This window comes from Marmota flaviventris, chromosome 10, assembly GCF_047511675.1.
Source record: "Marmota flaviventris isolate mMarFla1 chromosome 10, mMarFla1.hap1, whole genome shotgun sequence".
Classification (NCBI taxonomy): Eukaryota; Metazoa; Chordata; class Mammalia; order Rodentia; family Sciuridae; genus Marmota; species Marmota flaviventris.
The window spans coordinates 18,675,755-18,700,335 of NC_092507.1; the positions used below are offsets into that span (position 1 = coordinate 18,675,755).

General features: G+C 54.8%; 1 long non-coding RNA gene across 1 annotated transcript; it reads right to left on the bottom strand.

Moving 5' to 3' along the window:
- Window positions 1–11,251: 11,251 nt before the first annotated feature.
- Window positions 11,252–16,189, bottom strand: LOC117794779 (uncharacterized). The gene is made up of 3 exons (XR_004618645.2): window positions 16,020–16,189; window positions 14,055–14,213; window positions 11,252–11,372 (listed from the first exon to the last, which is right to left on the bottom strand). It is a non-coding gene; the product is annotated as an uncharacterized lncRNA (long non-coding RNA).
- Window positions 16,190–24,581: the final 8,392 nt, after the last annotated feature.

Here is a 24,581-nt window from a genome sequence, read left to right on the forward strand (position 1 = left end):
CCACAGGGCCATGTCTCATTACCTCAGGCCCCATATGGCCCCCAGCAGCCTTGTCCAGCCTGCCAGTGGGGCCCATGAGCCTTGGTGTCCTCAGAGGAAGGATAGGGATGGTGGGAGGGGCCCCCTCTGTAACACCCCTGCATCCCCACCAGCTGCTGCGGTGAAGTCGGTCCATATTAACCCATTTTTGAGATGACAACACTGAGGCTCAGGGAGGTTGCACGACCCTCCAGACTCACACAGCTGCTAGGAGGCAGGCCTGGGATTCTGAGGCCATGTGTGCACTGTCCCAGATGCCCTGCCCCTCCACTGGTCCCTTGGAGCATTTGGAGAACACGTGGCCTTGCTTGCTTGGAGCTTCCAAGGTAGCACAGAGTAACCTTCACGGTGTGGGCTCAGTTCCAGGTCAGGCTGGTGCCACGGCCTCCAGCCGGGACAGAGGGGCTGTGTGGTGAGTCCACATTGCCCAGCAACAATTCCAAGTGCACCTACTGAGCCCCAGTCTGGCTGCCTCTGCCTGAGGCCCAGATGCTGACCCTTCACATTCTGGGGGCTGTGGGTCTTGGTGCCCTGCAAAGCCCCGGGTGTGGGCTGGGTTTACCCCCCACTAGCAGAACCTTGGAAGCCAGGCTGAGGGACGGTGCCTTGGGGCCCGCAGCGGGCTCCTGGCAGAAGGGAGTGTTCCCACTGTATCTGGGAGGACAAAGGTTGGAAATGGACTTGGCTAGCTTGGGAGCTCTGTGGCCAGGGCCCGTGTCTGAGTGACACCATGGTCCTGTGCCAGGTGGTACCTGGCAGAGTAGCCATTGGAAGCTCATCAGAAGGGGGCAGAACCAGCTGGGTTCCCAAGAGGACTGGCTGGGACAAGGGGCAGCTCCAGAGGGGGCAGCGCTGGGACGGTAGTGACACTGGAGCCTCTGCAGCCCAGTGTCCACCTTGCAGACTGTCAAACCCATTGTCCGACTCACTCACCTGCGTGTCCTGGGCTCAGAGGCTCCGGGTCTCTGTCACTCAGGACCGGGCCCTGCGCATCCCTGTTTGGTAAACATTGTGCAGACCAACCCTCTGCTCTGACCAAAGGTCTTGATTTTCAGAATGTTTTCAGAGCAAGATTCTAGGATGTTAGTGCTGGGAGAGCCGCTGAGAGTGCTCCAGCCCCCCAGTTTACTTCCTGCTGGGAACTGAGACCTTAGAAGAGCGCAAGACTTCCCTGGGACCCCGGGTCAGTTGAACCACAGATTTCAGGAGCCGTCCTCCGTCCCCAGTGGAGAGAAGTCCCTTCCATGCTTGATGGTGGGGTCTGCAGGCGGGAGGCCAAGCTTCGGGGAAGGAGAAGTGATGCTGATGGGAAGAGCCAGGACTGTGGGGGTTCTCACGCTCCTACCGAGCATCCACTCACCTAACGAGTGTCCACTCATCGGGACACTCAAGGGCCCCGAGGTCTTGGGCGCCTGGAAGACAGTAGAATTGCGATCACAGGCGGAGCTCTGGGCCACGACTGATTTGCCACGTGGTGACCCCCGTAAATTTGACTTAATGGCCCGTGTCTTGATTTCCTCGCCTGTCACTTAGGATGCTAACAGTCCTGTCCCAACAGCTGTGTGAGAGCAGTCACGGAGTTGGCGAGTGAGTTAACAGCATGGCCCTGAAGACTCACTCCGCTGCCCCAGTGGCTGGGCCAGGGGAGACCCAGGTCACGTCCTAGGAGCTTCTGCCCTGATGCCAGCAGGTGCACATGGCAGAGCCCCCACCACCAACCTGTGCCCTCAGGAAAACTTCAGACTTGGCTGCCTGGCCCGGAGGCCCGTCCACTGTGGCCGCCTCAGGTGGAAGGTGGAAGGAGCATCCACTTACAGTCACTGGGAGGGTGCGGGGACTGAAGGAGGTCCCCGCAAGTGTTCATGGAACATGAGGGGCTGGAGCTGGGGGACCCTGCCAGGCTGCCGCTCCTGTAGCCTCCTGGTGGCAAATGGTTGGCAGAAGCCGGAACCAAGAGGAAGCCTGCAGGGGAGAGGAGACAGGCATGTGGTTCACAGGGGTCCAGGAGGCCACATGGGCAGGGTGCTGGGACAACATCGAGGCCCCCCCAACACCCTGGGGGGAGCTGAGGGAAGGCCAGACCTACTGTGTGCGGGGCTCGTGCTGAGCGTCCGCATGCGTTATTCCTTAGGGTGACCCTGTGAGACCCGAGTCTCAGGCGAAGTGACCCAACAGAGCCAGGCAGGACTGAAGCCCCCGTCTGTACACCCAGCCAGCTCTGAGCAGCCACCTGTCCAGGCTGTGCCTACAACAGGGACAAAGAGAGGCTAAGCTAGGCTGAGCCAGGAAGGAACTGAGGGCCTCTGGGGAGGGTCTCCGTGTTCATCAGGCGGCGCCCGAGAGCAGGAAGCGCTGGGCTTGACGGCCAACGGGGAATGGCAGGGCCTCCCCGTTTTTCAACTGGGGGCACCCAGGTTGGTCAAGGGAAAGGACGCCAGGGGCCTGGGTTCATTGGGGGCCCAGTCTGCATGTTGGTGTCTCTGTGGGCATCCATGGGTCTGGGGACCACTGCCAGGGACCCAGCAGGGCTGGTGTGTTTCTTGGGTCCTGGGTTGAAGGCTGGCCTCCTGGGGTTCTCTGACAGCTGATGTAGGGAGGACCCCCAGCCCCTGGTCCCCAGATGCAGGCTTTAAACTCAGAGACTCTCTCCCAGCTCCCCAGGCCAAATTAGGGCTCCCACCCCCGTAAGGGTGGCTGTGTGACGTTTGGGCCCCGCCAGCCCAAGAGTCGGATTCCCAAACCTGGGGGCGTTCAGGAGAAGCCAGGACCTCAGCACTGGAAAGAAGAGAGGTGGAAGTCAGGGGGCCCTGGGTTCAGATCCCACTTCTGTCACTTGCTGGTCCCCTGACTTGTGTCAAACAATGGCTCGGGTCCCCTCTGGTGGGGTGGGGACGGGCCATGCTCTGAGTGGGGGGTCTTGAGAATGTTCTGTGCCAGGTGTGGTGCTGACAGCCTTAGTGAGTCGCCTCTACTCCTCACAACCACCCTCTGAAGTGCTGCTGTTTCTGTTTCATAGAAGAGGAAACCGAGGCCCAGAATGGCTCAGTCGAGAAGGGGCAGAGCCTGGCTGTGAAGCACAGCCTGAGAGCGAATGTGAGGCAGGGCGCCTGAGGGAGCAGGGATGTCTGGCCAAGGTGGCTGTTATCATCAAGGCCTGAGAGAGGAAGGGGCTTACCACAGGGAGGGGCAGGGCCAAGGTTGGGTGAGACCTAAGGACTCGGCTGCTTTCTCCTCCTCCGTGGCCCAAGGCCGCTGTGTGTTAGAAATTGAGGTGCAACCGAGATCAGGGATGGAACTTGTTGAAGGTCACTGAAGGTCATGGACAGGCTTCCTTCCTCTTCAGAGAGCAGGGAAAAGGGCAGAGAGAGACCCCTGCATGGTCGGGAGCTCTGGGCTGCCCACCCTGCTGTCCTAGGGCAGAGTCACCAGGACTGGTCTGAGGACCAGGAGAGGGGCCATCGGTGTGCGCCAGGCTCCTGTCCCTAAGAGCAGGGGGAGGCCTCAGCTGGGCCACGGGGTCCAGTGGTGGTTCCGGCCTTGGCCTCGCGAGTCAGGCCCAGCTGCTGCATCTGCTGCGTCACCCCCAGGGAGCAGGCTCCAGGCCCCGCTTCCCCTGCCCGAGAGGGATCAGCAGAGAGCACGTCCTGAATGCTGCTTTATCGCAGCAAGTTTGCGGATTCAGCTCGTTACACTTAATTAGAATTATTTAATTAGAATCTTAATAAAAGAGTAAAGGGAAGGAGGCTGAGAGCTGGGTGAGGAGATCCGGGCTGAGCTTGTGAATAGGGCCCCCTGGGGAGGTGGCAGTGGCGGGGCTCCTGGGACTTACGCCTGGAAGGTTGGGCCAGGGAGCCTGGGTGTGGCACAGTACCAGGACCCTGAGGTAAGGGCACTGGGCTTGTGGGGCAGGACCTCTTTCCTGCCCTCAAGGAATTCAGGGTTTGTGCAGGAAACGGACTAGAAACTGGAGACTGATAACCCAGGCTGAGGCCGAGGCACTGGGCCAGCCAGGGAGGGGCTGAGTGGGAGGAAGGCAAGCAGGGAGGGACGCAGGCCAGCGTGAGGGATGGTGACCAGCCTGAGGCATGACCTCAGACAGGACGCAGGGTGGGGTGCAGGTTGAGAGCGGGGTCCAGGAGGCAGGTTGGCTCTGGGAAGTTACCTTGGAATCTCGTTTTCCTCATCTGTAGATGGAGTAATAATGGAGCCACCTCGCTGGGCTCCTGTGGATGAGCTGAGCTAATTCACGCACAGCACGAGGAGCAGAGTGGGCACACGGCCAGTGCCAGGTGTTGGCCATGGTGACCATTCTATGACTGTCCAAGTGGGGATGTCCAGTGGGTGGTCAGTTGTACAAATCTGGGGCTCAGAGAATTGCCTGGGCTGGGGACACAGCTCTGTGGTTGTCTGCGAAGCCGCAGGTGGGGTGAGCCACCCCAAGAGTGTGGGAGCCTTGGTGCTGCCCACCCCCTCCCTTTCTTCTTTCCTTGTTCCCCGAGGAACCCTGGTTGTGCTCAGAGCCCTTGTCCTTCTGGAGAAACAGCCCACACCCCAGCCCCAGAGAGGATCGGGGTGAGACGGAGCCAGTCAGGCTGGGTCAGCCGCTGGCGCTGGATGTCAGTGAGATTGGAGAGCCACGGTCAGCAGAGTCTGTCTCGCTCCTGGGACATGAATAAAGAAGCCGGTGGCCCTAAACCTCTAGGATGAAGTTAGTGCTGTACTGACACACAACTTCTCCATTGAAAAGGAAACAAAACCCCCTATTTTGTAGTATGTGCTGATTTTCATGGTGTACAGATGCCCAATTTCAAACTACCAAGAAGACACCCTGGAACATGGAGTCAGGATGCTCACAGTTGGTTCTTGGGAGCCAGCAGGACCTGGCTTCGGCACCGGCCCCCCAGGTGAAGCCCACCCTGGGGATGGCAGAGCTGCAGCAGGAAAGCACCCACAGGCTCCCGGGGACCTGCCCGGAGCTGGAGCCCGCCCGCTGTGCGTCCCGTCCTAGGTTTCTGTCACTTACAGCCAAACGCATCCTGCACTCTTCAGGGCTGCAAAAGCAAACAGGGAAGGGGCCCTGACCCACCCAGGCCAGGCCTCTGGGAGCTGCAGCATCCATTCATGGGCAGAGGAAGGGCAGGCTGCCAGCTCACCTGTCATTGAAACTTGGCCACACGGAGGCTGAGACTTTGCACTGGTTCTTCATACACTCGAGGCTGCTGCAGAAAGACAAGCGGCGCCCAGGTCCTAGGTTGTGGTCTGTGCCTCGAGCTGAGCTCAGGGATTAAAGGCTGATCTCTTTCTTTCCGGTGTCCAGGTCACAGGAGCTGCACTCCGCCTCTGAGATATCCCTGCCATTCATGTGCTTATAGGCAGAGTGACTCAGACCCTCAAAGCCCCACCATCAATGGCCAGATGGCCATAGGCCATCATTTAATTAATTCATTAAGTGTAATTTAATTAGCTGTTTCATCACCATATTCCACAGGCTGCTAGATTCACATCCCTGGACACAAACTGGATTTTCCCTGCCTTGAGCCCCGACCACACCAGAAAATCGTTTCTCCCATTTCTCTGTCTGAAATACACCCCGTCCGGTCAATTTCCAAAGCGGTCAGGTTTCCTGGTTGAAAACAGTGGACTCTGCTTCCCACTAATTTAAGCAGAACAGGAATTTACTAGAAGGAAACCAGGCTGCTCCTGGGACCTGTTGGAGAGATGGGCTCAGAGAGTGCAGATGTTTGGGAAGTGGGTGGCTCAGGACACAGGCAAAGTGCCCCTTCAGAAAACATCTGGTTCTGTGGCCAGGGCCACCAACACTGGACATCCTGGCTCCAGGGCTGCCACTGCCTCCCACGAATAATCCCTGTCCTCTTCGGGACTTTTCTATTCCCCACCTTCAAAGCAGGGGGCAGGCCCACTCCTGCCAGATGGGGACGAGTGTCAGCTTCCGAGTTAGGAGGACAGAACCGCCTCCCCACGCCCACATAAGAAAGGGGTTTGGGTGGTATGCAGAAAACACAAACCCCGCAGAGGCGGGGCCTGGCTGGACACCATGCTAGCATTCTGACTGCATCGTTGCAGTTTCGTCTCTCCAACGTCTGAGAGCGTTACTCGCTGGACCCTGTTTCATGGATGGAAAATGGGTTGTTTCTTTGTTAGTAATTACTTCAGACTTTGGGGGTACCGTGAGAACCAGGCTGATACTGTTGTGCCTGGGGGCTCCGTGGCTTCTGATGGGGTCATCCCAGCTCTGGGCCAACCTCGGTGTTTGGGACCCAGCAGGGGCACCAGGGCTGTCCATTCTGAGGACTCCCTAATTCTGCAGTGCTGCTGGGGTCTTCTGGCTCAGGTCCTGGGCCAAGGGGCTGCCATCCTGGGGATGTAGCAGCCACAACCAGGCCAGAGCTTCTCACCCAAAGCAAGTGGTGTGTGGTGAATGTGTGTGTTCTGTCCAGCCTTGGCGTGGGCAGTCTGTCACGATGCTGGCTGTGGCCAGCAGCCCAGGTGGGGCCCACAGAGTTCAGAGAGAGGGAGGGAGAGAGAGAGGGAGAGGGAGAGAGGGGGAGGTGTGTGAACCACATGCCCCACAACTGGGAAGAGGGGAGGGCATCTGAGAGCCAGCCAAGGCCCAGGCATCTATGCGGGTGGCTGTCTTAATTAAGTGTCTTCCCCATCAGAGGGGTCATCTCCCTCCTGGACTGGAGGTTTCTCAGGGCAGAGTCACACCTCCAAGAGAACCGGAAGCTCCAGTGTGCAGGGCCGTGTCCTCCCCAGACTAGGGGCACCTGCAGGCAGGACTGAGTGCTCCAGGGTCAGATTTGAAGGGCAGGGCTGGATGAAACTGGATTATCCCCGAACACGACCTAGAGAAGGGTAGGGGCCAGCTGAGGTCATCCTCCCAGGGAGTAGACCAGGACAGCCTCCGCCTCCCAGCCAGGAGGATTTGGAGTGAGGGTGTTGCCCTGGGAAGGCAGCTCCTAGGGCCAGGCAGGAGGGAGCAGCCCGGAGGCCAGGCGCAGCCCTGGGCTGCCAACTGTGTCCCTTGGAAGTGCCTCCAGCTGTCCCGTCCTTGGCCAAGTTCCTGGCATTGCCTCATCCCTGAGGCTGCCAGATGTTCCCAGCTGGGGCAGGGGTCCTGCTGAGATCCAGCCCCACCCCACGGGAGGGGCATGGCTCTTCTGTTTGGGCCTCCCCCTGGCCTGCCCTGACTTCCCTGGGCTGTTTCCTTCTCCGTCCAGTGGGGGAGGGTCTCCATTCCTTCCTCAGACATTTACTAAGGCTGAGGCTTCCTTGGTCTCCTGACTTCAAAAATCTGGGGAGTCCGGTTTGGTTCTGGAATACTTTTCCCCCTGTATTTTAGAATTTGTTTTTTAAAATTATGGTAGAATTTACACCCACATGAGATCTACGTCCTAAGCATTTTAAGTGTAGGGTTCAGCGGCAGGGAGTGCCCACACCCTGCCCGACGGCCCTCAGCCCTGCCCATCCTCCCCAGAACACTTCATCTTCCCAAACCGAATCCACACCTCCCCTGTGTGCGAAGAGTTTGGAACAGTCTTACAGCATGTCATCACTCCCCATCCATGAGAAAAAGAAGAGTTTCATTTCCTCTTCCTGTTCTCCCTGTCTCCACATAGGTCGGAGTTTCTGTTCCGCATCATTTCCCTTCTCTCCGTGGACTTAACATTTCCTGCAAGGCAGGTTTACTTGTAAGAAATTCCCTCAACTTTTGTTTGTTGGAGAAAAATAATTCTCTCTTTTCTCTCCCTCTTCTTTTTTTTTTTTTGGTGAGTGTGTATGGCACTGGGGTGTGAACTCGGGGGTACCCTACCACCTCCCTGGCCTTTTTTATTTTATATTTTCAAACAGAGTCTCACTAAGTGCTGAAGCTGACCTTGAACTTGTGATCCCTCTGCCTCAGCCTGTATAATGAGCCTATATCAGTTTGTCCCTGGAATTCGATTCCAGGTGGTTCGATTTTGGAGGCTCGTCTGGCAGGGTGCAGGATTCCAGGCTGGAGGGGGTCTGTCTCTCAACACCTAATCCCATGGCGCTCTCTTTTTGCCTGCGCGGTTTCTGGGAAGTCAGATGTGATGATTTCGCTGTGTGATAGGTAAGGCCTTTTTTCTTCTGGCTTCTTTTGGGAATTTTTTTTCTTTATCTTTGATTTTCCGTAGTATGAAACTAATATGCCTAGCTGTAGTTTTTCGGGGTTTGATTTTTTAAATGATTCATCCTCTTGTTGTTACTCTGAGATTCCTGGGTCCATGGTTTAGTGCCTGGTTACTGTGGGGGATTCTCAGGTATCATGGCTCATAGTACCACTCTGTTCCTTTCTCTCTGTCTTCCTGGTGTTCCTACTGTGTGTTCCCCGTCCTCCAGGAACCCTGAGAACCCTGACACCGCCCTCCCCACAGCCCCTTCCCGTGGCCTGTCCGGATGGAGGCAGGTAGGTGGGCTCACACAGCACCTGGTCTTCCCCTTAGCGTGATGTTTTCAAGGCTGACCTTGTGCCTGTGTCAGTACTTCACCCCCCTGTTCCACGAGATGAACAGGCAGCTTGGCCCCCCGCAGTGCCGCTGAGCCCCTCTGTGGTCCATCCCCCAGCTTCCCCTCCCGCGGGTCCTTCCACCTCCAAAATAACACCAGGTCTTCTGGGGCCGCTGCCACTGGGCTGGCTGGGAGGGGCCTGGGGAGGAGGGGAGAGAAGATCCACAGCTTCTCGCTCCTGAGGACCCCAAACTCCTGGAGTGGAGGGCGGGAGGGTCGGGAACATCTGGCCCCAGCTGTTGGGACCTATTTTCAGAGTTTGGGGCCCTTGGCAGTTTTTCACCCCAGCTCTGCCCCCTAGTTGTCAACTTGAGACAAACGGAAAAGCTCCCTCCAATACCCTGTCCACACGCGATCTCAGTCCCCGTCTTAGCAGGCGCCACAAAGGAAGGTAGGGAGAATGGCCTGGTTGCATCTGCGATGCCCTGAGGAAGTGAGTTTGTGGGGAAGACCAGAGAGAACAGCATGTCCCCAAGCCCTGAAGCAGAAGGAGTGTGACTGTGGGGGAAGCAGAAAGAAAGGCAGGGAGACCGAGGGGAGGGAGGTGGGAGACAGGCTGGGCTGGGCCTAAAGGTCACCTAAGAGATAATTACCTTGATTATCTCCCTTTTGCAGTTGGACATTTGCATCTTGCTCAGAGAGGTGAAGCAACCTACCTGAGGTCACAGAGCAGGTGTAGATTTGAAGCTGAGATTTGAATCTGGGCCCAGAGCTAGAGCTTTACCAGCACAGGATTGCCTGGCAACGCTCCTGGGCTCCATGATCCCAGAGGACCTGATGGGAGAGGGCTGTCTGTCCTGCCTCTTCTGCCACCTTCTCCTGGAAGCCTGCTTAGGTGTGCACAGCTCAGCCTCTGAGACAAATGAGCCCCAACTGGCAAGAGAACTAAGAGCACTGGTGTCAGCAGGACGGGGCTCTGGTCCTGTGTGTGACCCTGCTCAGCCTCTGTCCTCTCTGTCAGTTTTCTCAATGGTCAAATCCCATCCTTCTTATTTTATTCTGATTTTTTCAAATGGCCCCGAGAGAGGAAGCAAGGCTCCCAGACCCGGCCTCCAGCCAGGGCTTCCTCCACCTCTGGTCGTGGTCCTTCTGGAGGACTGGGCGGTGCCAGTCCCAGGGGCTTGGTGGTGGGTGATGGAGACAGGTTTGGCAGAGGTCCAGACCTCTGAAGACCCTGGCCTGGGGCTCTTGGGCTCACAGTGGCTAGTGAGTGGCAGCCAGAGCCACCTCCCCTCTTGGCACCCATCTTGGTTGCTGCCTGAGGGGAACAGGGAGCTCCCTGTGGCCCATCTGATCCGCGCAGGATGGGCCTGCAGACACCAGCCGCCCGCAGTGCCAGTGTGCCCAGGCGCCTCGTGCCCAGATCTCCGTGTGCCTGCATGTGTGTGGTGGTCACGGGAGGGGACAGTTAGGTCAGAGCACAGCACCACGGCAGGGCTGGAACGTCTGCTGGGGCCGAGGGTGGTCCTGCCTTTGTCCTCACAGGGCTTCTGTCTCACTCCGAGCCCAGGCCTGAGCAGCGGGACCCTGCCCAGGAGAGCCAGAGCCTGGCAGTGCCCCATCCTCTCTCAGGCGCCCATTCACACCCTGAGCTTGGGCAAGCCGAACCCTGATTCAGGACAAGACCCAAACCTGGCCCAGACGGAGCGTGACCTCAGCTGCAGGCTTAGCCTGCACACACCCCCAGCCTGCTCTGGGACGGACCTGGATCTTCCTTCTGGAGGGTTCTTGACAGGGCTTCCAGGCTGAGCCCCTCCTGTAGACGAAGCCCCAAACCCAATGAGATCTCCGCGCTGATCAGAAGTTTGTCACAGCCTCCTTTAATCTCAACCCTGACCTCCTTGGGCAGAGTGGACAGTGGCTAACAGAAATGCCACCCAGAGGAGAGGGAAGAGCCAGGCTGAGGAGAGGGGGGAGAGGGTGTGGGGAGGGTCCTGGGGTTCTGTGATGAGTCCGGTGGCCTGGCCCAGGTTCCGTTTCTCTCTCTGATACTAGGGACTGAACCCAGGGGAGCTGTCCCACTGAGCCACATCCCCAGCCCTTTTCACTTTTAATTTTGAGACAGGGCCTCTCTAAGTTACTGAGGCTGGCCTTGACCTTGAGATCCTCCTATCTCAGCCTCCTGAGTTGCTGGGATAACTGGCATCTTGGTGGCCGCCGCTGTTTCTGTGTCTTTCTGCTGGGGACGTGGCATTCCCCGTCTTGGCTTTGGGTTTCTTACACACTGTCTCCTTTGTCTGGGCCTCTCTTCTTCCCTTGTCTGCTCCTGCATCCCCAGGGTGAAGGGTCCTTGCCTTCAGAAAGTCTCAGGCCCAGGCGGTCAGCCAGGGTCACTGACTGGGTGAGGGAGAGCCGCCACCTCTGGTGGCTGGTGTGCAGTGTGTCCTTGGCCTCCTGAGCCGAGGCGTCCTTCTCCTGCCCCATCAGTACCTGGTCTCCGGCCTGCAGGTGGCCAATGGGACTCCTCGGCTTCCGCCAGCGTGTGGGCCACTTGTCAAACACATTTTCTCTTAAAGCTCTCTCTCTGTCCCCCCTGGGGCTGCTTCCGGGGAGAACACGCAGCGGTCCCTGCAGCCTGGCATGGCCCAGAGGAGCAGCTCTGTGAAGCTCCCCAGGGCAGGGGGACGCCAAGCTACAGGGCCTCCTGTTTCTCCTCAGATCCCATGCAGTCATGTGGGGGGGGGGGGCATCAGCCAGTGACACCAGGTGAGGGGCCGTGAGCCGGACTGCACATGTGCAAGGCAGAACAAGGGGAGGGACACTGCTTCTCGAAGTCACTCCTGAGGAGGCAAAAGCCCACCAGCGTCTATTAATAGACCCAGTTAATAACCAGCCAAGGTCAATGTTAACAGGAAGAGCCTCTGTAGAGGCCGGCGTCTGGGCTGGGCTCCTGTCTGCTGGGCACCCCCAGCCCCAGAGCCTGCCGCCTGGAAGCTCCCCTGCCCCAGAGCCCCCCGCCCTGGGTGCTCCTTAAAGCCACCAAGTTCACCTGCTCCTCAGGGCTGTACCTCCGGGTCCTGTCCCTCTTCCCTCTCCGCCGACAGGGTTCTGTACAAATGCTGTTCAGAGAGGGCTGTCTGGCCTGGGCTACACACAGCACCGGCCCCATCCCCACCTCTGTTCTCTAAGACCCCAACCCTGTCGTGCCTGACTCATGGGGACGGTTGAGAACCAGCTAGCACTGTGCATGGACTGGGGAGGCATTTTCTTTTCTTTCTTTTTCCTTACTCTATCCAGCTCCCCCTTCAGTCTAGAGGGGAAGTCAGACAAAGTAAATAATTATTTTTGTTGTTAAAAATATTTTAAATAAACGTGAATGTTGACTTCTCTGTCCGCCCACCTGCTGCATCACCTGGCCCTTCAGGTGACTCAGGCCCTTCAGGTGGATAAGGGAGGGGACAGTGGACCACTGAGTCCCGGGCTCACGTCCTCTCTGGATGGACCATGGGGCTCTGGGAGCAGTGAGGAAAGGCTTTGCACCCTGCCCAGTGGGGAGGACCAGGGAAGGCCCCTGGGAGGCCACATCCCAGATCTCCAGGGAGCTGGTGGCACACCCCTGTGATCCCAGTGGCTGGGGAGACTGGGGCAGGAGGATCTGAGCTCAGAGCCACACACACGAGTGAGACTCTCTGTAGCCCTCTCAGGTGTCCTGTTAGTCCGCTTTCTGTTGCCGTGACCAAAGCACCTCACAGGAACAACTGGGAGGAGGAGAGGTTTACTTTGACTCCTGGTTGACTGACTAGGCTCTGGGCCCCAGGGGGGCCAGACCTCAGGGCAGAAGGGTGTTGGAGGGAAGCTGCTCAGTTCAAGGCCACCAGGAGGGAGTGGGAGGAAGAGGCAGAGAGAGGCCTGGGGGAATACTGCTGGTTGCAGAGCAGGCTGGACAATGATAGCCGCAGGGCAGCCTGGACACTGACCCTCACCGTCTGGTTCATTATGGCTTGTTCGCCTCAAGGCTGAACACTCCACCCCACTGACCCCACTCCACCCCCACCTGACCACATCTGACCCCTGCCCCGTCTGCCTGAAGGCAGAAGATGACACCCTTAGCAACTGTGTGACCCAATCACTGTCCACCAACAAGGCGGCCTGCAGACCCAGAGAGCCCAGTAGATTTGGCTATAAAAACTCTCCCCTCTCCCCCTCTCTCCCCCCTCTTTCCCTGCTCTCTTTCTCTCTCCCTTTTTCTCTTCCTTCCCTGTTAATCAGACATTGGCACAATAAAGATCTCTTGGTCACTCCGAGTGTCGTGGTCACTTTCCTTTCAAATATAAACCCCGAGGCTGGCCCCCATCTACTTCCTCCAGCCACCCCCACTGGCCTCCAGTTACCACCCCGTTAGGCCTTTAAACTATTAATCCATCTAATGGCTCAGTCCAGTGGTTTGCCCCGCGCTCTCAGGATCCAAACGTTTGCCCCAGAACATTCTCGCAGACTCTCGGGAGCTTTTGGTGACATCTCACATCTATACTGTCACAGCGGGTCTGAAGGGGAGTGGGGCAGGGAGGGGAAATGGGTGGATGCCAAGAAAACCAAATCGGCCATGATGAGGTCCCCCCTCCCGCCCCCGGCCCCTCCGCTGCAAACCCACGTCCTCCCGCCCGCGCTCCCTGCCTGGCTGCCCCCCCCACCCCCGTTCCTTCTTAGCCTGCTCACCCCAAATCCATTACTGACCCTCGTTCACCTCCTCAGATGTTTGTCTCAAAACACGGGTGCCCACTGCCCACCCAACGCCCTCTGGAACGTCCCTGTCCTTCCCCATCTCTACCTGGCCATCACCCATCTCTCCAGCCACCGGGGCTCCCACCCATGTGTCCCACCACTCATTCCACATGTCAGAGTCCCACCTGTTAGAGTCTCGGCTACTGATTCTTCTTGTTTTCCTAAACCAAAAACCATAGCTATGACCTCGGTCATTGATTTCTGATTCGGAGGCTCATTACCTTTCACAAGACCCAGTCCCTGAGTTGCCCCCTGGGTTGTCTCTAAACGGAACCTCGGAGAATCACCTTGCTGTCCCCATCCCCCTCCCCCGGGTTCTCCACACCACGGGCCTTGTTTTCCCTTGGTCTTACCAGGGAGGAGTCCTAGATTTTCTTTTCTTTCTTTCTTTTTCTCTTTTTTGGTCCTGGGGATTGAACCAGGGGCACCTTCCCACTGAGCCCCAGCGCCAGCTGTTTTTACTTTTATTTAGAAACGGTCTCACTAAGTTGCCTAGGGCCTCGCTAACTTGCTGAGGATTGAACACACTTGAACTTGTGATCCTCCTGCCTCAGCCTCTCCAAAGTCCTAGGTTTTCAGAGCTGAAGGGGATGGCAGAGACCACCGAGGCCAAGGCTTGCTCTCTGGATGGGAAAACCAAGGTCCAGAGCCGGCAAAACGCTCCACCAAGGACCCAGGCTGAGGCCTGGTCACAGTGTCTGCGCACTTTTCCAAATCCTCCAGTTTCCTCAACTACTCACGGACTTCTGAACTGGCAGGGCCTCGAGTGTCCTCAGATGTCACCTGATTCAGCTGTGGTCCACTCAAGATGGGCCCGGCAGGGGTGGGAGGGCCGTGCCGGCGTCCCTGGCTGACCAGAGGACAGGACCATGGACGGGTCTTTTGAACCAAGGGTCCTGCTGCCGAGAGAAAATAAATGAGTTAGACCTTTGTTCTCAGGCAGCATCTGGTTGTGCGCACAGTACAGCAGGTCGGAGGAGGAGTTTCCTGCCCGAGGCCACGCAGCGAGGAAGTGGCAGGACCGGGCCGCTGCTCCAGGTCCCCTGGTCTCGTTCCCTTTGCTGAGCATCAGCTGGATTCCGAGGGGCCTGGGCTCTGGTGGCCAGGGAGGAGGGGCCCCCAATCCTCTGTCCCAGGGATTCCCAGACCTAGTGTAGAGAGGGCCAGAGAGCCCACTTACTGTTTACGAACTCAGGCGAAATTGCACTTTTTTAATCAAATTTTTAATCATATGTGATCCCCTGGGTTCCTAGGCTCCCCTCCCTGGTCCCCGGCTGCGGAGGGAAGGCAGGCAGGGGGACCATTATGCCCCAGTCCCTGCCTTAGGATGGCTCCCCGTCCTCAGCAGCTGTCTGTCTGTCCTACAAAAGTCTGTCTGCTTAAGTCAGAGAACCAGATTTGCCACTGAAAAGAATGTCCCCTGACCCCGGACTCTATCCCGGCCCCCGCTCCAGAAGACAGGGGCTCCCCACCTCCCGACACAGGGCCCCGGGGCTCCTGTAGCTCGGCTGTGGGACACTCAGACCACTGGTGTGTTCTAGAGCACGGCCAGCGCCTGGCCCAGCGTGCAGCCTCGCCTGGGCCCTCCCCCTGCACTTCCCATCATTCTGAGTTTGGGCGGCTTGCCCACAGGTTTTGATGTGGTGTTTGTTTTCAGGGCAGCTTCATGCCCTGCCCTGGCCTTTACACACAGGTGAACTTAAAGAACATGGCGTGAGGAACAGGCTCTGGGGTCAGTCACAAGGATTCGAATCCCAGAGGTACTGCTTACTGTGTGCTCTTGAGCAGATCACTTAACCTCTCTGGCCCCCAGCTTCCTTGTCTGTAGAATGGAGATGTAAAATGATGACAAACGGCCAGGTGGCCAGATGTGATGGCACGTGCCTGTAATCCTAGTGATTTAGGAGACTGAGGCAGGGGGATCGCAAGATCAAGGCCAGCCTGGGCAACTTGGTGAGACTCTATCTCAAAGTTAAAAAAAAAAAAAAGTCAGGGCTGGGCTTACAGCTCAGTGATAGAGCACTTACCTCACACGCGTGAGGCATTGGGTTCAATCCTCAGCACCACATAAAACTAAATAAAATAAAGATATTGTGTCCATCTTTTAAAAAATCTTAAAACAACAAAATAGGTGGTAGGGATGTAGCTCAGTGGTAGAGTGCCCCAGGATTCAATCCTCAGGACGAAAAAGAAAAAGAGAAAGGTCAGAAAAGATACTCTGCTGGGATCCTAAAGAAGAGGGTAAGAGGGGAGGTAGAGATTGCAGGAGGGGGAACAGCATGTGCAAAGGCCCTGTAGCAGCCACAGGAAGCAGAACAATTACTAGGGGAAAGAAGGCCCGGGATTGTGGGCTATTGCAGTTGGGCTTGCTCAGCATCTTTCATAAGTGCCTTCCTGATAGGACCCAAAACCCAGACCTTTCTGAAGCCAGGGTACAGACGTGACTCGGGTCCTGCTGTAGTTTGGATGCTGAGCGTCCCCCAGTGGTCTGCGTTAACAACTTGGCTGCTGGGACATGGTGGAGCCCTGAGGAGGGGGACCTGGCGGGAGGGCTTTGGGCCACCAGGGTTGTGGGACCCAGTCTCTTCCTCTTCTGCTTTCTTGCTTCCTGGCCATGATGAGTGGCTCTGCTCGGCCACGGGCTCCCACCACGCGACATGGTCTCCCCTCAGGTGAAATGCTAGAAGTTTCTGCCCCTCACTTACCGCACGCTCACTCTCGCGACACTCTCAGATTCCAGTTGCCCTGAGAGGACGCGGCACATGGAGAAGCCACAGGTGGGTGCTGCAGCATGTGCCCGGTGGACTCCGGCAAAGGCCAGCCTCTGCACTGAGCGCCAGGAGAGGGCGCCACATGGGGCGGCGCCACCAGCCCCCAGATGCCTGTAGCCCCCGAAGCCCCACACAGCTGAGCCCAGCCCCCCGTCCATCAACCACCAGAGGTGGTCAAACACTAGTTCCCAGGCATGATCCAGAGAGATGGACCAGCCGGGACATCACGGCTGACCAGAAGCCGAGCAGGGGTGGGAAGGGGGGATGGGGGGACCAGGCGGCTCAGAGATATTAGGAGAGAAGCTCTTAGGGGCGATGGCGGGGGCTGCAGGCTCTCTGTGTGAGCTCCGTCTGGCTACTTCCTCCTGCTCTCTGCCTGGTACCTCCGTAGAGTCACGCGGCAGGGTAAGAGCGAGGGCACCCGTGTCAGATGTGGGCACCATCTACCCGCTGTGTCACCTTGGGCAACTCACCTAACTTCTCTGTGCCTCGGTTTTTCTCTTCATCAAGTAAGGACATTGAGAAGCTTGAGAGTAATCACCTCAGGGGCTTAGGGAGCCCTGCCTGGGGCTCAACAGGGCTGCAATCAATATTTGTTGAGTGAATGGATGGGAACAGGTTGGAATGCACAGGAATCCAGCTTGTTTTCTCCCCATGTCTGCAGACTGGCTCTGTAGAGGGGCAGGTTTCCCTTCTTGGATGCCGATTGACGACTCAGGCAGGTCTCCGAGTTTCTGGTCCCTCTTGGTTAAAGTAAGCAGTCTCATTTTGGTAATTAAAACTCACCTGACGTAACTAGAGTGTCCACTCTGGCCTGGGGAGACACAGCGTTCTGATTTCACTCCTAGCTTAGAACTGAGACAAATGCTTCTTCCAATGAGTGTTTAACACAGGCCAGACCCCGGGTGCGGGACGGTCAGCCGCAGGCAGAGCTGTCAAACATAAGGAAACCCAGTTAAATCTGAATATTGATTAAATAATGAGAAATCTGTGAGTGTATGTGTGTCTCCAAACATTGCATGGAGCTTACTTTAGAGACAAAGTTATTTGATGCTTATCTGAAATTCAAATTTAACTGGTCGTCTTGTCCAGTATTTTTATTTGTTATATCTGGCCACCCTCAGGGCAGAGGACATGACCCCAAAATAATTCGGCCCTTGTCCCCTAGGGACACTTGCATCTGCTGAAGGCATTTGACTCCAGGGGGGCCAATAGTACCGGGACACCCCTCTCCCTGTTCTCCCTCTGGGACAGTGGACATTACCCGTAGGGGGAGCTACCCCCTGCCCAGGAGACGCCGGTCCAGTGGCCTAGCCTTCCACCATCGGAGCTCTGCCCTTTGACCCTTGGAAGCTTGCTTCTTCTCGACAGTTGGGAGGTGCCAGCTGCAGCCCTTGACGTGACAGAGGTGGGGAGCAGGAGTTCCTGAGGGCGGGTGCCGTGGAGAGCCATGAGGGATCCTGCTCATCCCCCAGGGCGGGCGAGGAGGAGCCAGCCTGGAGCAGGGCTGGAGGGGCAGCGGCTACCTGGGCGGGGGAAAGGGAAGCACGGGGAGCCAGGCTGGGAGGTGGCCGGGGAGGTGGCAGGGGCGGCTGGGGCGAGGCTGCGGGGAGGCCTCTGTCCGCTCAGAGCCGTCCCCATGTGGGGGTCAGAGCCGATGTTCTGAGCAGCCTCCAGACCCCGGCCCAGGGCCTGGCACGTGTCTCCAGCTCGCCAAGCCAGGCCACGTCCTGGACAGACCTGCTTCACTGACTCCTGAGTCCATCCCCTTCCCTCCCGACACTGGGGCCAATGGAGTGCCCGGTGCAGGGCAGGAGCCGAGCAGGCCACGCAGGCCCACCTCTGTCCCAGACCCCGAAGCAGGAAGGGGGCACACAGCCAGGAAGGGCGCGAAGGGAAGGCGCGTCTGCCTTTGGCGTCTCCTTGCCTTGGCTCTTCCTCTCTTTTTCCAGAACTGGGGACTGAGCGCAGAGACACCCCACCACGGAGCTACCTCCCGGCCCTTGTTATTGTGTATTTTCAGACAGGGTCTTGCTAAGTGGCCCAGGCTGGCCTCAAACTTGTGATCCTCCTGCCTCAGCCTCCCCAGTCACTGGCGTTACAGACATGCACCACCCCATCCTCACCCTGGTCCATGAAGATGACCGCTGAGCCTCTTGTGGGGTCCGTGGCGAGACGTCGGGGTATTTCCAGCTTTCCTCATTGGTATTTTAGGGGTGCAGCCCATCGGTCTGCTCTTCTGTCTTCCAAATGTCTGTTCTCTCCTCTTCTGTGCCAATTAGTGTTGTGGTTTTGTGCATCAAAAATAACCCCTCTGCCTTCGTGTTCGTGGGGTGTCAGGAGGGGAGCAGAGCTTATGTGCTCAGTCCATCTTATTTAACCAGAATTCACAGTCGGACGCCAAGAGGCCGAGGACCCGGTAAATAGTGTTGAAAACTGGACCCCACCTGCAGAAGGACGGAATCGGACTCTTATCGCGACCCAAGTCAACAGAAAACGACCCGAAACTATGAAACCACTAGGGGAAAACAGGGACGCTCCGTGACATGGGCACGGGCAGAGATTTATCTTTTTGGATATGACCTTGAAAACCCAGGCATGAAAGAAAAACAAGAGATAAATGGAATTCCATGAGATCCAAAGGCTTCTGCAGAGCCAAGAAAACCACCCACAGAGGAGAGAGAACCCGTGGAACGAGAGAAAACGACGAGGAGACCAACGTTCACATTGGATAGGGGTCAGTCTCCAAAATACACGAGGAACTCGGCTTGGCGGCAAGAAAGCAAAGACCCAATTAAAACACGGCAGAAGACCTGGGTGAGCATTTGTCACGAAAAGACCTGAAAACCCACAGACAGGACAAGAGGCTGACCACTGGTCATCAGAACTGCAAGTGAGAACCACCGTGAGATGCCACCTCGTGAGTCTTAGAAGGACCGTCAGTCAGCAGGTGCAGACTCCACCACACAGTAGTCACCGTGGGGGCTGGTGGGGGTCTAAATCAGCACCGTGGCCATTATGTAAAACAGCAGGGAGCCCCCCCCCACCCCAAAGCAAAAGCCGGAGGAGCTCAGGAGCTCTGCTGTACTGCAAGGTCACTTTTGTTAGTAGCAATGTGTTGTGTACTTGAAAACTGCAAAGAGAACAGAGTGCACACACACACACACACACACACACACACGAGGTGACACATACAGCCTGACTTAACCATTTAGCCATTTTGATATATGCATCTGATGCGTCCATCAGGACTTCATGCTGGACATCGGACATCTGCGCGTGTATTTTTTTTCTGGTCCAATCTCAAAAATAAATACCAAGGGGCCAAAATTCTCCTCATTTCCCCAAAAGGAAACTGAGGCTCAGAGAAGCCTCTGAAGAGCTACCAGATGGCAGGACCCGCAGCCACCCCCAGCCTCTGTCTCCAACACCGTGGTCCCCAGCTCTCCTGGAAGTGCCCAGGGAGGGCTCCGCTCTCCTCACCTCCCCGAGGATGGCGTCGCGTGGGTGAAGTCCTGGTGCCAGGAGGAGGCCTTGGGTGCCACTCCGCCCCACCAGACCGTGTCCTCTGCCTCTGCAGGGCTGGGCATTCAGAGAGGGCTGAACTACTCACTCGGCCGGTATATTTAACAATTGGAGAACACGTGCGCGCCCAGGGGAGGGGTGGGGTGAACAGATTCGGGCCCATCCATTATAAAAACACCATTTGGTGGCTCAGAAAGATGAGGTAGAAGAATATTTAATTTCATGGAAAAATGCTCCTGGCATATTGGAAAATTGAAGAAGGCCCTTTCCTAAGCAGGAAGTGCAGAATAATCCCATTTGAACAACACGAACACACACAGATGATAACAAATTAATTAACAAGGAATCAATGTGCGTGTGCTGCTCTGGCTTGAGTGTCTGTCACCCAAACTCAGGTTGAAATTTAATCTCCATCGCGGAGCATTAAGATGGTGAAAACTCCGTCCGACTGTGGTGTATGGAGGTGGGACCTCTGGGAGGTTATGAGGTTAAATGAGGCCATCAGGGCGGTGGGACTGGCTTTATGAGAGGAGAGACCTAATCTAGGACCTTCTGTCTCACATGTGATGCTCTCCTGCACTACTTTGGGACTCGAGAGAGTCCCCACCAGAGAGAAAACCTTTATTATATGTGGCCCTTTTATCTCCCAGCCTCTACAACCATGAGCTGGAAAAACCTTTCTTCTTTATAAATAGTACCAAGTCTGTGGTATTCAGTTACAGCAACAGAAAGTGAACTAAGACATACATCCACCTTCAGGGCAGCATTATTCACAGTAGCTAAAGTGTGGAAGCGACCCAAGTGTCCACGGATGGATAAATGGACAAACACAATGTGGTATATGCAGTACACCCTTGACATTCTCGGGGGATTTGTTCCAGGACCCTCCTCAGAGATCAAAATCTGTGAATGCTCAAGTCCTTTATGTATAGTATTGGCACAGAGTATGCACACACCTCCTGTATGATTTAAATCATTTCTAGATTTATTTTTTTTAAAGAGACAGAGAGAGAGAGAGAGAATTTTTTAAATATTTATTTTTTAATTTTTGGCGGACACAACATCTTTGTTTGTATGTGGTGCTGAGGATCGAACCCGGGCCACACGCATGCCAGGCAAGAGCACGCTACTGCTTGCTCCACATCCCCAGTCCTCTAGATTTCTTATAATACCCAAAACAATGTAAATACTATGTAAATAGTTGCTATGCATATTTGTTTAGGGAATAAAGACAGGAGAAAATTCTGTCCATGTTCAGCACAGATGCAATTATTTTTCCAGATGTTTTCTGTCTTTGGTTGGTTGGATCTACAGATACAGAATGTACCAGTAAGGAAGGCCACGGTGCACATGATAGAATATTATTCAGCTTTTAAAAGGAAAAAAAAAGGGCTGAGATTGAGGCTCAGTGGCAGAGCGCTCGCCTAGCATAGGCGGGGCCCAGGTTCGATCCTCAGCACCACATAAAACTAAAGGCATGGTGTTGTGTCCGTCTACACCTAAAAAATAAATAATTAAAAAAAAAAGGAAAGAAAATTCTGTCACACCCTGCAGCATGGATGTACCCTGAGGACATGAAGTGGGATGAAATAAACCACTCACAAAAAGACAAATACTGTATGATTCCACGGACGGGAAGTACTTAAAGGTGTCCAACTCAGAAACATGAAGTACTATAATGGTTACGGGCCTGGGGGAGAGGGAAGGAGGTGGAGTGGCCAAGGCATAGTGTGATACATGTCTGTAATTCCAGCAGCTCCAGAGGCTGAGGCAGGAGAATTGTGAGTTCAAGGCCAGCCTCAGCAACTTATGGATGCCCTCCCTAGGCAACTTAGTGAGATCCTGTCTCTAAAAAAAAAATAAAAACAGCTGGGGATATAGCTCAGTGGTAAAGTACCCCTGGATTAAAAAAAATGTCTTATGGAATGAATGGCTATGCTACATTATGGACGTATCCAGTAACACTGAACCATATGCTTCAAAAAGGAAAAATGGTCAAGACGATACAGATTATGTGATGTATATCTTACCATAATTTCTTTGAAAAGTGAAAAAGCAAAAAGCATGCTCAAGAAATGACAAAATAAAATTGATAAAAGAACCTGAAAAGGGCTGGGGATGTGGCTCAAGCGGTAGCGCGCTCGCCTGGCATGCGTGTGGCCCGGGTTCGATCCTCAGCACCACATACAAACAAAGATGTTGTGTCCGCCGAAAACTAAAAAATAAACATTAAAAAATTCTCTCTCTCTCTCTCTCTTAAAACTGCAGTTCTTCTCCTTTCTTTAAAAAAAAAAAAAGAACCTGAAAAAAAGGTAACATTACTGTAACCCTTGATCCTCAACACCAGGGTCCCAAACCAACATCCACAGTCAAAATGCATCCTCTCTCCCCTCAGGTAGGAGATCAATCTGGAAGCCTCCATCACCCTCCTGGCCCCCATCCCTTCTGATCTCCAAGGCTCCCCTCCCCCCCAACCTGGGGTTCAAGGACTCTCCACCCCTGGGGTGCTGCCCGTGCCCACAGCATCTTCCACACCGTGGCCCTGGCCGGATTTCTCTTTACTTTCAACTCGGGCCTCTTCATAGGCCTACTTTATTATTCATTTTTCTTTTCTTTTTTTCTCTTTGGTCTTTAGGGAGAGTAGAGGGCGGATTAGCCGAAGGGGGGAAATGGCAGCGAGCTGTACCAGGAAGGAAAGTCCCCACCACAGACCAAACAAGGGGAAAGGATCTGACATCTTAGCACCGCCCACCCTAGGAGACTCTGGATTCCCTCTTCTAATTACGACCGTGCAATTAAAAATGGGCAAGATAATAAAGTTTATGTTATGTGCACTTTACCACAATTCCTTTAAAAAGTGGGGAAAACAAACCACGAGCAGATACACACTCAAGAAATGAGACAATAGGGCTGGGGACACAGCTCGGTTGGTAGAGTGCCCACCTCACGTGCACAAGGCGCTAGAACATTTCCTATCTCATTGATGCTTTTTTAAAAATTTTTATTTTTTAGTTGTAGTTGGACACCATATCTTTATTTTACTTATTTATTTTTATGTGGTGCTGAGGATCGAACCCCGCGCCCCGCCCGTGATAGGTGAGTGTCCTACTGCTAAGCCACGACCCTAGCCCCCTCATTGATGCTTTTTAAAATAATAATTGAAATAATATTTCAGATATTGAGTTAAATGAAATATTATTGAAATTAATTCTACCTTTTTAAGTATTTATTTCTTGTAGTTGTAGTTGGACACAATAACTTTATTTATTTTTACGTGGTGCCGAGGACCGAACCCAGGGCCTTGCAGGTGCGAGGCGAGCGCTCTACCGCTGAGCCCAGCCCAGCCCCCTAACGCTACCTTTTGAAAAAACATCTTAAGAGTCAAAAACTCAGGGGCTCAACCGAGTGCAGGTAAACTCGGACTTAGGCTCCCCGAGGTCGCAGCCGGAGGACACCATGGAAAATTCTGATCAGAGTCACGCGGGGACCCTGGCTGTGGAGCAGGTGCCACCTGGGCCACTGTTGTTCACCGGGATGGTGGGACAGCCACAGCTCTGGGAACATGGCACCAGCAACGAATGCTCTGGCCTACAAGTGACACCTGTCATTTCTGCTCACCTGTCATTGGCCAGAAATAGTCACATGGCCCCACTCAGCCACAAGGGGGCGGAGCAAGCCCACTGCGCGGGACTCGGAGTGGAGGACTCGCTGGGGGCGGATTTTCCTTGCTTTAGGATACACAGAACGTAATAAAGAGGCAAAAAGAAAAATATATATATAACAATAGGAAAAAGTAGAACGAAGCAAGGTAGGAATTATGGTGTGTATCAAATTATTTAACTTACAAATGTAAATATTAGGATGCATTTAAAATTTTTAAAAACCATGTCTGAGGTACAACAGATATTTGTGGAATGTTGAGCACTTCTTTTGGGGGGTACCAGGGATTGAACTAAGCGGCACTCGACCACTGAGCCACACCCCCAGCCCTATTTTGTATTTATTTAGAGACCCGATCTCTTTGAGTTGCTTAGGGCCTCACTGTTGCTGAGGCTGGTTTTGAACTCATGATCTTCCTGCCTCAGCCTCTTGAGCTGCTGGGATTACAGGTGGGCGCCACCGAGCTGGCTGAGAACTCTTTTTGAAAAGAGATGGCAGCTCTGATGAACCTCTGTTTTGCGTTATCATCAATAAAGTGCTTGCCCATTGGGTACCTCATTTAGAGTAGCATGGTTTCCCTTTACCGGCAGGTGACCCAACCAAGTGGCAGAGCTGGGTTGGAAGCAAGTGAGATATTGATGGAGGTCCTTCCAAACCCCAATATTTCTTCTCTTTCATTTAGCATCTCCTTTCCTAACCTGACTATCTGTTCTTCTCTAACACTAATATTTAACTTGTTTTCCTGCTGGTATCACCCATATTTCATACAAGGAAACCGGACCAAATGGAGGGACTGGTCTAGGGCCACACAGCCCTGAGGGCAGGACCTGGATCCAACCGCAGGTCTATGAAAATCAAGGCTGTGACCGCCATATTCCTCTGCCACGTGGGCTCATTTCTTCAATTCTAGGAAAAACCTCAAACTGCATAGGGATAGGTTTGGGAGGAACTTCCCATGATCTTGGGCTCCAGATGGTCTTCCCCTAGCAATGCCTGCCTGAGGCCCTGGGTCCTTCTTACCATGCTGACCCTGAGCGGGAGGACACTTTGAGACCCTCCCTGGAATCTCACTTCATGGACAAAAATGGCCTGACCTCAGCAAGCCGGGCCAGGTGACTCAGGCATTTCAGGGCTGCCTTTTCAATATGCTATTTTATTTCTAGCTTCATAGGGCTTGATATGAGCTTTCAGAAATGTATTTTTATGAGATTCAGAGATATTTATTTTACATGCCCTTTAAAAAGTGCTAGTACCATGAATAATAATAGCTAACATGTCGTCGGTGCTATCCGTCAGGCATACCTCTGAGGC